The sequence below is a fragment of the Lissotriton helveticus genome, chromosome 5_1 (genome assembly GCF_964261635.1).
Source record: "Lissotriton helveticus chromosome 5_1, aLisHel1.1, whole genome shotgun sequence".
NCBI lineage: Eukaryota > Metazoa > Chordata > Amphibia > Caudata > Salamandridae > Lissotriton > Lissotriton helveticus.
The window spans coordinates 1,517,946,584-1,517,962,949 of record NC_136065.1 but is presented as its reverse complement, the minus strand read 5'-3'; the positions used below and the strand labels follow the sequence as shown (position 1 = coordinate 1,517,962,949).

Below are 16,366 nucleotides of genomic sequence, written 5' to 3'. Positions count from 1 at the left end.
GCCTTAATGAAACACTGTGATAATAACTTACGTTACCAAAACTACGCAGAAACAATTTAAAGAAAAAAGTAGCGTTTTTTACAGGCCTCAAACCAAAACGGCCTCTTGTCTACATTTGTGTGACTTCACTTATGTAGCACTTTCCAGCGTCGCAGAAGAGTACGGAGTGCAAATATTCATGATACAATGTATACATGAAGAGTTTGTACTGAGATGTGACAGAAAAGGACAAGAATAAACAAATGATGGTACATCAAAATAGGTGATAGCACGTCTGAAGTGTAGTCAGGCAGGTGGGGTATATAAATCCAGGAAAAAGCAAGCCCTGCAAGAAGAAGAACCCCTGATGAAGTTGTGGGGTAAAAGAAGAAAATAAGCCACGAGACAACAACAAGAGAGGGGTAGTCTATTTCGAGTGGGGAGAAGAGCAGGCTTAGTCTGACATTCTGGCCAACATAAGGGGGGTACATCTTGAGATGGGTAGTCTAACAGTGGAGTGGTTCGGAGTACTGGACTTCTTGAAGTGGAAACTTTAGCAAAACTAGGTAAACTCTTCAGAATACAGGATCGCATGAAAAGCAGTTCAGCGACAGTGGAGCAGAACATTCTTTGGTCCACACTGGGCTACTCTGATTCAGTGCAGTACAGCATCCATGCTCGATTAAAGGGTTAATGAAATAGGCACATGGCCATACCTCGGAATCTTCTAAGAGGGCCTTGATTGTGGTTAATTGTTAAACCGCTGGACTCACATGGTCTATTTTTATGCCCTTCTCTTACACTATGAACAAGCAAATATTTCCTTTGGCACAGCATGGGCCTTTCTTGTTTACAAAAGGGAAAAAAGTGTCCCACTCCAGCAAACAACACGAGGAGGAATGAAAGATGCCTAATACATCAGTGTATGTAGTGGTGGTCGGGGAGCACAAGCAAAATAAATCAACATTTTATTACAGAACGTTATTCAATTTAGGTCCGGTGGACAGAGTGAATTATGTTAAACTGAACTTCCTGCATTCCTACTGACCAGAACCAATGTGGCTAAAATAGCTCTTGCAGTCATTTAACTGGAACATTACAAGTTGCGCCTGCTGGGACATGGGTAGGCAGATATCAAAATTAATTATATCCAGAAAATCCCATTTGTTCTATGCACATCTTGTAACTGCTTCTTAGAGGCAGCAAATGATGTTATTGGTGTCTTAATTTATTAACAGGCGTTTCAGCTACTTTCTGCTACTCTCCTTGCTAATTTGCACCTGTGAACTCTAGCGCTCCTGAGGCGGAAAGCCGGGAGCTAGGCACTCTACTCTGTTTTTATTCTTTTATGGAAAATATTATCGCTTTTTAATCAAAAATTGTGTTAGCTCCGTGATTTACCTGTTTAATTGTGTCACAGCAGGGCGCTTCCTCCCACCCTATTTGCACAAACCGGGGGCCGATTTTAGGGTCTTCTCGGTAGAATAACTGTTTTGCAAAGGGCGACGACTTTGGCCGCCATTTGCAACTGAAATTACGCGGTCAGCGCTCTAGCGGTCGGGCGAATCACAGCCCGGGCGTTACTTATGAAGCCTGACTTCCGTCCGCGCAGCGGGCGGGCGCAGCGGGCGCGCCAGAGGCAAGCCCATCTGGGCCCGTCCGGGCCAGACCGGGCTTAGGGCCAGCCACTATGCCCGTGTTTCCCCCTGGATCCATAAGGTACTCTAAGGAGGATCTATTGTCATTTCGATTCATGGGCAATTCTGGATGCCCGCACTGGGTGGGTGCTAGCCCTCCCTTTTGTCGATGCCCTGTCTGTCCGGCCCCTTACAGTGGGGAGTCGGTCGGTAAGAAGTTGGGTAGAACTCTGCAGATGGCTCTCCTGAACTGCAGATCGCTTCCGAAGCATGCGGTCGAGATCCACCTGCTGTTAGAAGACAGCAAGTTCGACCTGCTCTTCTTGACGGAGACTTGGTTATCCCCTCACTCAGACTTCGATATTGTATCGGCGCTCCCCAGTGGTTTCAATATCCAATGTTTGAACCGAGACAAAGGTAGGGGGGGGGGACTTGCCATAATCCATCGGGAGTCTCTGACCTGTAGATTGAAGGAGGGTGGAATTTTAGATGCCGAAAGTGCTAGTTTTAACATTCAGCTCTCACCCACCCACTCCCTGTCCGGTCTTCTCATCTATAGACCCCCGGGGAGTCTAAAACACTTCCCTGACTCCCTGTTAGAAATCTCCCTATCAGCTGCCTCTCAGGCCCCGAATTTTTTGATCCTGGGCGACTTGAATATACACTTCGACGATCCCAAGGATAACTCTGGGGCTGAACTGATTACCAACCTTAGCTCCTTTGATCTTGAACTGACAAATAAGGAAGCCACCCATAATAAAGGTCACTTGTTAGACCCGATCTTTTCCAACATCCCCCAGATTACAGCCAAACCCCCCTTGCCCTTATTATGGTCAGACCACTTCCTAGTTCCTTTTTCATGGGAATTTCACCAAGGAGGAATCAAGGTCCCTTGTTCCCGTACGCTTCAAAGGCCATGGCCAAGGCTGTCAGTAGACAATTTGTCAACTGCTCTCGAAAAATCTGCCCCCCCTACAGAATCCGATGTTCTACAGGCAGACATAAATTTTCGAGACTGGCTCACTAATTCCCTGGATTCGGTTCTGCCTCTTAAGCTCTGCACAAAAAAGAGCAATACGTTCAAATCTCCCTGGTTCTCGCCCGAACTAAGAGAACTCAGGAAAGAGTGCAAAAGAGCCGAGCGCGCCTGGCGCAAAGACTGGGCACCTATTCACAAAATCGCATATAAAGCAGCCCTTAAACTTTACAAACTAGGACGACAAAAATCTAAAGCTGCCTTTTTTGAAGAAAAAATTCGTCTCTCTTCTAATTCTTCCAGAGAAACATTCAAAATTATGAACATGCTTCTTAAAGTCCCAGCCCACTCTTTGGTCCAGAATGACCCAGTACTGAGATGCAATCAGTTAGCAGAATTTTTCGACACCAAAATTCGGAAAATTCTAGATAGCCTCCCTCACTGAACTCGTCGAGATCCCTTCCCCTGACCCTACCTGTCCCCAACTTGAGGCTTTCAGTCCCATATCCAAAGAAGATTTTTGTAATATCTTTTCCACTATTAAAAGCGGCTCTCCCTCAGACCCAGTCCCGATGCACATTCTAAAGCAAACTTTAAACATCATTGCCCCGGTAGCCACGGAGTTACTCAACTCGTCGCTATCCTCGGGCATAGTGCCCCCGAGCTGGAAACAGGCCAGAGTCAAAACACTTTTAAAGAAACCAGGACTAGACATCTCCGATCTGGCCAACTTTCGCCAACTTTCGCCCGATCTCGCTTCTACCTGGACTGAGCAAAGTGGCCGAAAAAGTGGTGAATAAGCAGATCTCCGAGTACCTAGAGGTTAACCATCTCCTCAGTGACTCTCAGACTGGTTTTCGCCCGGGTCAGGGCACAGACACCGCCCTTTTGGCGGTGACTGAAGAGGTAAGATGCATCTTGGATTCAGGGGGATCAGTAGCTCTGATCCTCCTGGATCTGAGTGCCGCATTCGATACCGTGGATCATGCTGTCCTGGCCCAACGCCTGGCTCTGCTGGGCATTACAGGATCAGCCCTCAAATGGTTGCAGTCCTACCTGGAGGAGAGATCCTTCAGGATCTGGGAAAATGGGTCCATGTCAGAGCCCTTCCCTCTTCAGTGTGGGGTGCCGCAGGGCTCCTCCCTCAGCCCCACACTGTTTAATGTCTACATGGCCCCGTTGGAGAAGGTGATAGCCCCATTCGGGGTTAAAGCTATAAGTTATGCCGACGACACGCAGCTTGTCGTCTCGCTGTCGCAACATGAGGGCAGCCCGGTTGATCTCCCAGATTGTCTTACAGCCATTTCTTCCTGGATGTCCAGTTCAAAACTTAAACTAAATGGATCTAAGACGGAGATCATGCTCCTAGGCAATCAATTCACCTCTCTGCCCCCTGAGATGTGGCCTGCCTGTATGGGAGATCTTCCACCCCCTAAGCAGCAAATAAAAAGCCTAGGGATTTGGTTCGAACCCCAACTGACCTTCAAGACCCATGCACAGAAAGTGGTTGGAGGCTGCTTCGGCCTGCTCCGGGCGGCCCGGAAGGTACTTCCTCTCCTTCCGTTTCAATCTAGAAAGCTGTTAATCCAGGGTTTGATTTTGTCCAAACTGGATTATGGTAACTCCCTTTTCCTCGCAGCCCCTCTTGCTACCATCAAGACTCTTCAGCGAGCTCAGAATGCCGCAGCCAGGCTGCTGATGGGGGCGCCGAGACGGGCCTCAGCCAAACCATTGCTGAAAGCCCTGCACTGGCTCCCCATCCAAGAGCGGGTCTCATTCAAGTCCCTCTGTATTGCACATAAGACCTTGCAAGGTAAAGGCCCTCCAGCCTTGAGAGGATTGATCCGACCTTACAAGTCGACCAGGGCCCTTCGCTCGGATGGAGAAAATCTGGCCATTGTTCCACGAGTGAGGAAAGCACGAACAGGAGGCCGACGGTTCTCACTGAATGTGTCAAACAAATGGAATGCTCTCCCTAGAGAACTCCGAATGGAACCGGATCACCTGAAATTCAGAAGAGCACTTAAAACCTTCTTGTTCCCTACCACCCTCTAACCTTGCTTTCGCTTGAGTCCACCAGGTTCAGATCAGGATTAGCGCTGGGACGCTCCAGGGCAGCCATGCGCTCTACAAGTCCAAATCAAATCAAATCAAATCAAATTCAGCTATTTAGTTGCACTCAAAATCCACATGACGTAAATGGATTGAATAGAGACCTTTCGAAACTGGTTGATGAGAATTTCCATGGGAATGCTTCTCCCTTACTTCGTTTTCATAGAATATTCTCTGTCTATCTCCAAGAACAAACAAGAGTGATACCCCCAAAGGATACTATTCCTGGCTGGTCAAGGGAAGGCACAAAGCTTTGTATCTTTAGACCACAGGAGATGAGTAAAAATAATCCATCCAGGTTCAGGTTCTACTGCCCAAGCAGCCGAAGAGAGATTTAGTGGTTAGGTGAGAACTGCGGCAGAAGAGCACGAGATGGTTAGTGGAAAGAGTCTTTATGTGAAAGATTGAATAGCTTTAGTGAGGCCTACACCCACAAAATCTGATGGTCACCACTTTCCACAACACAATTACAGAGGCTTCTCAAAACAAAATCAATGAAAGCTATGGCCTTAATCGGCACGAAACTGACCACAAGTGGATAAAGCCATGCCGCTGCTGTCTAGACAACATGATGAATGTCTGTATAAAATGTAATGTGTGTATACAATGTAATTTTGCCGCTATCTAGGACAGAGAGCAGACAGTAAGCTGAGCACACGTGCACAGTGGCCTGCTGTGTTTTTGTGGGATCACTTTTAGACAACAAGCTGAACACGAGTGTCCAATGGCCTGCCGTGGCTTTCTGAGAGCGCTCATAGAGAACAAGGTGAACACGAGAGACCAATGGCGTGCTATGGTTTTCTGAGTGTGCTCAGAGACAAGAAGCTGTACATGAGAGTGCAATGTTAGGAAGCATTCATTGGCAACAAGCTGATCACGAGTACACAGAGTACTGCAGTTACTTTCTGAAGAAGCCACAGGAAATATGATTAATTTGAGTCAGCGATAAATTGCTGTTGCTCTCTAGGACACCGCAAACAGGGGCGGCCTTAGGCATGTGCAAGCTGTGCACCTGCACAGGGCCACCAAACCAATATATATCCTTAATATAATAATCCTCTGAGGATGGATACATATTTGTGTGGCAGCCCCTGGCAGGAATTTGGCGGCCTTCGGCTCTGTTCCACTTCCAAACACCCTGACCCCAGACCCCCCCCCCCTCTTCATTGGCCTCCGAGCTCCGCCCCGCCCCCCTCTACCGGGGCCCCCTACCTATGCTCCCTGCCCAGGGCCGCCATGAGCCTAGAGCCGCCCCTGCCGCAAAGGTAACAAGCTGTACATAAGTGCACAAAATAATTCTGCTGCTTTCTCATAAAAGTCACAAGCAACATACTGAATTTGAGTGCTCAATAAAATGCAGCTGCTTTCTGAGAGAATGCACGGTGCCATGCTGCTGCTATTCTGGGAGTGCAGAGTCAACGGGCAGGATAAGAGCGTCAGGCACTCTTCAAGGGGACTATTTGCAGCCTGTTTCAGATCCTGTTTCGGATGAGTTCATAGGTGCGGCAATGAGGGTCCTGGGTACTTTGGTGGCTTGTAGGAATTGCTCTGGTCATGACGCCCGAGGTCTAAAATGGTTTGTTTTTCCTGTCTTTTTCGAAATAAGTTTAGCAGTTACATTTACATTTAGTTTCTTTTGCGAAACACGGTTGGCAATTACATTAACATTAAGTTACATATTCTTTTAGATCAACCATTCCGTCCATTTGAACGCTGGCGGCAAAGACCAAAGTTAAACATAACTTTCAGTTCTGTATTTTAGCCAGACGCCGAAAAGTTGCCCAACAAGGAAAAGCGAGGTGAGTCTTGCAAGATCCAGCCAAGAAGCAAGTCTCTGAAAACACAAGGTCCGCCTGCAGGACTTGTTGACATTAGCGAGCGTTTCCTCCCACACCTGCACCACCGCGTTATGATCCTTTAAAAAAACTATTCGGCCCAACCGACCACATTCTTCCTCCGTCGCTCTCACGCCATCATAATAAAGTCAACGACTTTTGACAAGTTTAACAGCTCACACCTTTTGGGCCCATGTTTGCTTTTCTAGGACTAGAGCCGCGCGACAAATGATTCATGAAAGGTGTTTTTGTTTGTTGTTGTTAATATTACGATTACAATATATGTAGATAACTACAACGCCCAGATTCTCCTCACTCTGTGTCACTCTCACACCACAACATCTGAGAAATTTTCCAGACCACTTTTTTTTTATTTATTATTATTAGAATAGTAACTAGACCGCGTGTAGTAGCCATAAGCATCGACACTTTATACCTCAAACTGAAAGAACGGAAGGCAGAAGAAAGCCACCTCAGTACTTCAAAAGGCCCCCATGTTATCAGGGGAGGCCTTCGGTTAATAGTAAAACTAAGCATGCTGGGGCTCCCCACTCTAATTATTGGCATACAAATTCCAGAATGCATAGTGCTGCTGCCTGGAAAACCAAGACTGGTTTGTTGCACGTCACATTCATGATATGATATTGCCACTAGTTACAGCTGTAGCAGTACAGTCTGTCCGTGTGCTTACCGTCGTCACAAGCACTTTCACAAGCAAAGTGCCCTCAGATTTCAGGGCGCCGCCTCAAATTCTTGCTCCAGCTACCGGCTCCTGGGAACGGGCGCTCACGTGGAGCCGCCATGAATCCTCGCATACAAACGAGGCTTAATCACAGGGCAGCGAGAAACCACGCTGTGGCTAAATTAGTGTCTTTGAAACGTGTTGACCATATTTGTAAAGTTTCACTGTCGCTATATGCAAAGCACATGGCCTGTGCACTATTTGTCTCTTGCCTTATACAAAAGAAAACAAAGCTTTTGTTATAGTGCACACTACATGCAAAAAAAGAAGCATTAAACAAACATGACGCCATTACTGCAAAAGCCGTTTTCTCCTTGTGTTGTTCATAGGTTAAAAACATGTCACGGTTGATCCCAATTACATTTCGGACTTCAACAAGTGACAGACAAATGTGTTGTTTTGGACAAATGAGTACATCACAGGCGACCCTCCCCGGACAGCAGGTGTTGCCACGGTTCATAGGAGAAGCCTGCGACAGGGCATTGCTTTATTTTAATGTTTACTATCTCTTCAAACACTTCTGCTGTAACTTATATTATTGATTCTATGCGAGGTGGGGGGCTGCTGGTCGCACTGTGTTGAAGTACCTGAACCCCACGTAGGCTCTCCCTGTTCTGGGTAATGAGGTTTATTTATTTTAATAAACTCAAGAGGAGTGGTAATACCAACCTATTAGCAGTGGGCGCTCGCATTTGAAACACCCTCTCAGACACCAGACTGTTTAACCTGATTGCCGATCAAAAGCAATTGAGAAAACTGCAAATAGCTGTTTCGCTTTTGACAAGGGTGAAAAGTTCCACCGTGATATGAAACCATTACCATTAGCCATCCCTGGGTTTTCAGTGAACAACATATTGCATTCTGGGGCTCGTAGTTTTACTTTTAATACTGTTATGGGCTCAGAACCCCCAACACGGAAAGGGATGTTGGCTGAAGGTAACATAGAAGCTTGTAACAGCCACGTTTTAAATGTTATAAAGTGTGCTAGTCCTTTTCCAAAACTTCACTTGTTTCACACACAAAACCAAAAGTAAGCTTGGCCCACATAGTATTGAGAGTTCACTCATTTATCTCATACATTAAAATAACAAATGAAAATGCCAAATCATTTTGGCTTGTGTGAAGTGAACAGGGGCGTAGCCAGAAAATTAAAATAACCCTTCCTTCCACCCACTCCACTATCCTCACCTTTACATTATGTCATCTAGTCATTGTTTCCTCCATCACCCAGACGTGCCATGTACCATCGATCCATCCACTCTGCCATCCCTGCTTCTAATTATCCTTCCTGCCATTCATCCATTATACATTCATCTACTGTGCCATCCATTCACTCATCCATCCATCAATTTACTCTGCCATCGTTTCACCTGGGTACCCACTTATACATCTCTTTACTCTGCATTGCATTCAACCAACCATTCACTCACCCATTCATTCAACCACCCTTCCTTCCATTTATAATTCCTTCCGTCTTTCCCTTTCCTATTTACCTATCTTTCGTTCTTCCTTGTCCCTGCTTGCCTGGCTGTATTCCTGTATACTGTATAGCCTTAATTCCTATCTTCTGTCTGTCCAGTTGCACACCGAAGCGGCACATAAAAAACCCTGCCCTGTTGTAGCTGCTAAAGCAGAAAGGGAGGGGCTCATAATGTCCCTGGTAGTGAAGCTTGCATTGCATACTTCACTAACACACAACACAGGTGCAATATGGGCAGGCGGCAGCAGTGGACTGGGCTCCAACACAAAGAACAGGTAAACAGCAGGTGGGAGCAGCACACGGTTCTTTTGCAAACAGACAGGCAGCAGTAGTGTAAACTGCCCGTTCTCACAGAACAGGTCCAGCTGGAGCATCTACAGTGCAAGCTTCTCTCCCTCGCAGAACAGGTGTAGGTGGGCAAGAGCCATATCAGTGCTGTGTCTTCAAAGAACAGGTGCTGCATGGTAATACTGGTGCAGGCTTCTCTCTCACTGGACAAGTACAGGAAGGGTCATGCCAATGCAGGTACCGCGTGCCAGCAGCGAAGCAAGTTTACCCCTCAGAGACAAGGCAACAAGAGTGCAAGCTTCCCTTCCATGCAGAAGGGATCCATCACGGCAGGAGTAGAGCTTCCCCCACTCACGGAATATGTGCAGGTGTGGAATGAGCGGCCTTTAGTTAGAGGCGGGTCTCTGGCGTAGGTGCTACGCAGCTCTCTGGCGTGGGTGCTACGCAGCTCTCTGGCGTGGGTGCTCCATCCACAGTGGCGAGTGCGTAGGTGGATGAGCGCGCGGATGTTACAGTGCTGCCACCATACGTATCTTCCGTCACGTTCCATGCCAGGACACCTGCTGACACGCTCCGTCGCGTTACTTGTCATGCTGCCTGAGATGTTTCTGTCACATCCTGCTGTGGTCACTCAAAGTACTGTTGTAGTAGTCGTATTATGTGGATGTGTTGTAGTCACTTCATGTAAATCCTAATGCCAGTCTCTTGCATCTCACAGGCTGTGGGCACTTTGTATTCCTATGGCCATTGCCCAGTAATATTTTTTTAAGACAAAACGTGCCTCTATGCTACTTCTATTTTTCAACCCTCCATTTCCTTCTCTAGTCTGTTTCCCCTCGCTCTGTCAGATACTCCAACACACACACTTTATTCGTTCTTCCGCTCCTCTTTTCCCCTCTGTCCATCACCTTCTCTCTTCTCACTAATTTCACATGTCCTTCCTGCTGCACCTTCATTTCTAACTTCCTCTTATCATCCCATCACCCTCTGCTCACTCCTGTCTATTTATCTACCAATCCGCTCTCTTACACACCATTTTTGCCACACTTCACAGTCCTCCATTCTCAGCCTCCCTTATCACCTGGCCCTTCTCTTATTTACCCTTGTCTCCCATCTTCCTCTCCGCTTTGTGGGCACAAAGGTGAAGGGGCGTGTTCCTGTACTACCCCCGCTAGAGATGGCGCCCCACTGGCTGCTTGTACCAGTAACATGGCCCTCCCTGCTTGTGTCAGTCTTTCCTAAAATGTGCCCTGCCCTCTTCATCTCAAACGTCTTTTCTTTCTCAAACCTCCTCTTTTGATCTCGTGATCAAATTCCTTTCCTTAAATGCATTCTCATTACCCATTCTAATTCCTAACCACCTCAGCTCCCTTTATGTATCTTACACACCATTCACCCCCAACCATGTTCCCTTTTCTTTTGCACACCCCATTTCTCTCCATCCTCTGACAAGCTCCCCTTCCCTCCCCTACGCAAAAGTGTCCTCTCCTTATTTCACTACCACCCTCTCTCACACCTTTCCTTTCAGACATCTTCTTGTCTCTCCGTCTCACTTCGGCCTGTAAAGGACGCCTCTCTCTCACACTTGCCTCTGGCCTTTTGGGCACTCTGGCAGCACCAGGTGGGCCCGTGTGTTTTCGAGGTTTTAGTTTTGGGCTCGACTGTCGTGACTGGGACAAAAGTCAAGTCTATCTCCGAGAGCTTCTCTCTCGTCCCTGTCTGGCATCCCGGAGCTTGACCTCCATTCACAGCTGGAAATCTGGCTTCGAGGAGAGAGAGACACTGATCTCGCACTGTAATCTGTCTCAGAGCGAGAGGGGGGGGGGGGGGTCTCCCACACCCCTAAATCTCTATTTTAGGGCGTGAGAAAGGCTACTACATTCTACCCGCGGGTTTCCGGGAGCTCGTCTCCTTACAGTGGGCGGTCACTGTTGAACTCTGGGTTTATGCCCGAGGTTCGCGTTTGCCGGTGCATTTTTCACATGGCTGTTCCTAGGTCTGGCTGTTCCTAGGTCTGCTGTTCACCACCTCCCGCCCCCTGAATCCTGAAGTTATTCAGAGACCCTCACAGAGCTCACAGGCAACTTGGTGTATGTTATTGTAAGTCATATTTATGCCCGTGGTGCCACTCTTCTCCTGCCTCGGTCTTTACAGCTCCACTTGGTCTTTCCTACCTTCCCCTTCCTCGAACACTCACCCCTTCCTCCCTGTACTCGAAAAATCCGGTCCGAGTTTTCTCTCCCTTAAGTCCTCTCAAGGCTCCCGCCGTAATTTCGGTCCCCCGTTTTCCTCTCCTTTTATACCACCGCACTTGTCTCCTTCGCCGTATGGTATCTCCCCTTTCTCTCCCCTTTCTATGGTTCAGAAGTTTCCCTCGCCCACTTTCCCACCAGCTCTACCCCACCCCCTCTGCTTACCTGCTGCTCGGTACTGCGACTGGTCCTCTGAGATTAATAGCGGCACCCTGCACCCGGTAGGTCCTTTGTCCCCAATAGTATTCCGATGAAGTTGTTGCCACTGCCCTCGCTCCGCTCTTGTCGCTGACCTCTGCTAATCTCCCCTGTACAGGTGCGCTCTTTACCTGTTTCTGCCTCACTGCCCAATCACAGCTCTGGCCCGAGAGAGGGCGGGCAGGGCAAAAGTTACCACCAATCAGAGTTCACGGGATGGCGCTTAGACCTAGCGAGCGAGGAAGGCGGGGCCTGGTGTCAGCCACATAGAACTGGGACAGGCAGGGCTGGGGCCGGTAGATGGCACGGCTGTTAGTATTGCTGTTATAGCCCTGCACATGGGCTGGTGACAGACTGGGACAGCAAGCGCTGTGGGCGGTAGGACCTTCTATCATTTTATTGTTCAGATCACTACATTTATTACAAGTCTGACGTGAACAACTTTTCCAGTAGCGGCATACAGCACGACATTGTGGGCCAGTCTACTTCCGCTGTTGAGTAACTTCACCGTGAGTGACAGACAGCATTCTTTACTTTCACAAACATCACTTCAACACAAACTAGTTCCCTTCAGGGGCCGTTATGGTTAGAAGCGTTAACAAAACCAGTAAGCTTTGCCTACAGAAATTATTTGCGTTGTCAATGTATTGTAGGCATGTTGTACAGCAGCACTGGTGCTGTACACCATGGTTAAATGTAAAAAAAAAAAAATTAAGTGCAATGACGCGGCTGTGTCAGCGCTATTTTCCTTGGGGGGAAGCAAGATGGTGGGAATGAGGGAAGGCATGTAGGGGAAACACTGACCTCCCTGGGTGTGGGGCGAAATGAGGTATGATGCAACCAGCAGTGTTCCCGTTATAGCGCTTGTTTTTGTTGTGGTGGGTGGGAGCAACTTTAACAAGGGAGGGAGGACGTGTGGGAGGCAACAAAGACAATGGAGAGAGGGCAGGACAATAGACAACAGAGGGTAACAGGGGCAGCGAAGGGAGGGCAGGTGGGGGCAACACAGACAATGGAGGGAGAGTGGTTTGGGCAACACCGACAGTAGAGGAAGAGAAGGTGGGGGGCAACATACAGAGTAGGATTTAGAAGCTCGGGCAAGCATGCAAGCAGTGGAGGGTCGTCAGGCTGGAGGAACATGTGGGAGACACAGGAGGGAGACACCTGAAAACCACACATGATGGTAGAGAGCGTAAACACAAAAAAGTAGAGCCTAAAAAATGAGCAGCGGAAGGCTACCAGTATTGTGTCCATGCTCCAGGAGAGGGATAAACACATGAAGTGGAAGGAAGCCTCCAGCTGACCAACAAGAAGGCAGCAAATGAGAGTGACAGTGAATCCAAGCAATGAGTGGTCTCTAAGCCCACTATTAAAATATAAACGGTCTCATGGGAGACCAAGAAATGCCTACAAATGTGTTTTGTTAGCCCACAAAATATTTTAACCAATGTTTACTTTTTATATTGGGAAGGCCCGCCAGTGAGGTAACAGGTTTTTAGGAACCTGGTGGTGCCAGGGGATAACACCCGAAGACCTCTGAGTTCTCCCTGTTCCGGACCACAGAAACACAGAGTCTTCTAGTTGAAGTCAGAGATCGAGTTTTATTGGCAGCTACCAAGTAACATGTGTCCTAGAAACACGACAACCCGGGGCGTGTATTTCTCAGGAGACTGTTCGTTTTTACAGAACCAGCTTTCTCCTTATATACAGAAATAATAGCTGCAGGCATGAATTCTTAAGTTTACGATATGGTTATACACATATTTCTATAATAATACAAAGAGCGAAGTCATGTAGGCCAACCCATATTTTAGACGTCCAGTTCGTGATAGATTACCCGGCCAGGCCCGGAACTCCCATCAGATATCGATGAAACCTCAATAAAGCAGGGCACCTCCTAGTCATAAAACTGGCCATAAACAAGGAACATGGACAGGAGTGTGTGTGATGAAAACATGTTCTGTACGTAGTGAATGGTTTGTGGCATGTTATGTATTGATGCTATCTTATTCGGCCACTGGGTGAGGAGCTGCCCAAACAGGTTTGGCTGGAGGCAATGGAGTCAGTTGGGACAGGTCAGGGGGGAGTCAGAGAAGGTGGACGTGTCCTTTTAGATCAAGCTCAACCTTACTCAATTGACTTATCATGAGGGCAAGACGCAAGATGGATGCCGTTTTACAAAATGGAGTCTAAGGGGTCGGAACGGAAACTATGGTTTAGGGGTGTTGGCATCCCTCAATCATGACGCAAATGCATAGGGATGATGTCCTAATCATTATTGGTCCGTCGACACCAAATTCGTCCTGGTATGTTGATATTTTGTGGCACGGGTATTGGATCTCGATACCGGGATAACAGCAGGGTCCAGAATTTCAGAACCACAGACCCTCCTTTTGCCCTCATATAAGGCAATAATTCATGTTAATCTGAATCCAAATCGGTATGAAGGTATTCATGGAGATGCTTCTGTAGCATCATTCTGTTGCTCAGTTCGTCCCTGGACACAGGCTTCCTTACACATGATGTAGCGCAGAGGCCACATAGTGCAGGAGCACACTGTACACACAGGCAGAACATAAACAGAAGCGCTAAGATCATTCCAACGAAGATCAGTGTTTTCCATCCCCAGGCAGTGATTAGTTCCCAGAACCACCCTAGCAGGGACCAATCCCCTTTTTCTACGTGAAGGGAACCAGATATTTCGTGTAGCTTAGAGATGGCCTGGTACACTGTCGGTGCATTATCAGGGATGAAAATGCAGCAACTGGATTGGATCACTCTACATACACCACCACGGTCTGCAAGTATGATATCTAGGGCAAACCAGTTCTGAAGGGTCATAAGTCGATCCGACTGAAGCTCAGATGTTAAGTTGCCAAGGGCTCCGGCCGTTTCCGTCACGGCGGATTCAACTATCCTCGATAACTGGCGAATGTTCCTGCTGTTCACCATAGGCCCCCAAAATGGCAGAAAACCCTTTGCGAAGTCGGCAAATTCCTGACCCGCAGTGTCGTCTTTACTCACGACACCCCTAGCTGTTCTGGTCCGATGGTAATCTGCCCTGGCCGTATAGGTGGGTGGCAGCAGAAATGAGATTAAACACGTGCCCGGGAAGTCAGGGGGCAACCATGTATAGGCTTGGTCATGGCAGACGAAATATGTACCTTTAGCTGCCAAGAATAGAGGGGAAGTTCGGGAAGCGAATACATATGTTTCCGTGCATATGCTCTTTCCCAATTGTGCTTTGGGATCCCTGCCGATACCTTGCAGACATAAGTGACCTCGGTGTGGCACTATCCAAACTGGGCGGGATTTCTTTGCTGTCTGGCCCTTACTCAAGGAAACTCCATATTTGGTTACGTTCCAGCGACTGTATGGAGTGAGTTCATCTTTGGGAATCGCTCGATATGTGTCAATATCCCTACTCATATTTCTTATCCCTGCCACTAGTGCTTTGTTGCTGGAATCGCTCTCAGTGGAACGGGGCGGGTATGGTTCTAGGGCGAACAGGAACATCGTCTGAAAAGCCCACAGAGAACCATAATAACTGAATGGCAGGATGAAGTATGGGATACCCTTATCAGTTGTGTGCGGCATGAGTCCGCATATCCAACAGTTCGATGTGTTCATTATGGACTGGTGTTGGTGTAGTAGTTGGACGAATGAGTTATTTATAAATTTGAGTCTTCTGGCAGACTCGTGTTCAGGTAGAGGGTGAAAGGAGTGTGGAGAGATAGTAGGAGGAGGTGTTGGCAGAGTGTCATTTGCAAAGGTAACTTGAAATGTGAATAGAGTATAGCCAATCAAGAACATCGTTATGCTGCACAACATTAAAATACATATTATCAAAAACCTTTTTCTGGCCAGCACTGTGCATAATTGTCTTTCGAAGTTTGTGAATCTGGCAGGTCTCTCAACCCTCGGAAACCCCATCCTCTAGTTGCTGCCCGCGGTGGTAGATTGATTCTGCCAGGGAATGCGCTCTGTTCAGTCCGGGGTAACTCCCTTGGACCAACCAGAACCGTAGACCTAAACGTCCCCAGCTGCACTCCCCAGACTTCAACCGCGACCCTAGCAGCAGAACCGGATGGCGGTTCGAAAATCAAAAATGAGCAAGTTCCCTGGGCGAGAGAGCTGAAAAATCAAAAATAGTTCTTGGGGGAAAGGAAAATCACATTAATTTGCCTTTTTTTTTTTATTAGTCTCTTTGTCTCGACCTTAGATTATATCGTTGTTTCCCAGGTACGGTGTGGTCTTCAAACAATGTCTCAGGTTCCGTAGTGTCCAACTGCATTGACGGTGACACAAGTCCTTGTAAAATATAATCACTCTCCTTTTCGGTACCAGTTCCTTTCAAACGCGCATCACTGAAAGGGATGAAGCGAGGTATGGACTCTGTCTCGGAGTCGGCAATTCCTTCCTTGACCCACCGGTCGTAGGGAAGGGGCTGAGGGACCCGTTTACAATGGGTCCCGTGGATCCAGTTCTTCTTTCCTTCCACCCGAACGGCTGATCTTGTGGACAGAAGAACAAGGTATGGTCCGGTCCACCTGGGCTGTTCGTTGTTCGTGCGCTGAAAATTCCGCACCAGCACCCAGGTGCCGGGTTCGATGGAGTGACCTGGATCATCAGAGGCTGGCGGAGAGGAACTGTGAACCTGTTGGTGTAAAACACGCAATTTAGTTGTTAATTCGCACAAATAATCAAGCAGTACGGGGTGCTCTATTTCGCTGAGTTTCTTTGGCCTGGGCACGCCCCAGACGTTGGCTGGGCGGCCAAACACTATTTCATGAGGGCTAAGTCCTAATCTGGAATGGACAGTCATTCTGGTCGACAGGAGTGCTAGAGGCAAGGCGTCAGGCCATTT

The 16,366-nt window shown here is 47.9% G+C and overlaps 1 protein-coding gene across 1 annotated transcript in view; it reads right to left on the bottom strand.

Moving 5' to 3' along the window:
• C5_1H1orf116 (chromosome 5_1 C1orf116 homolog) overlaps window positions 1–11,610 on the bottom strand; it is a 119,296-nt gene extending 107,686 nt beyond the window's left edge. The window contains exon 1 of the mRNA XM_078644534.1: window positions 11,467–11,610. The gene's annotated coding sequence lies outside the window, so the exon portion shown is untranslated. The remainder of the gene's footprint in view (window positions 1–11,466) is intronic.
• Between the last annotated feature and the right edge of the window lie 4,756 nt (window positions 11,611–16,366).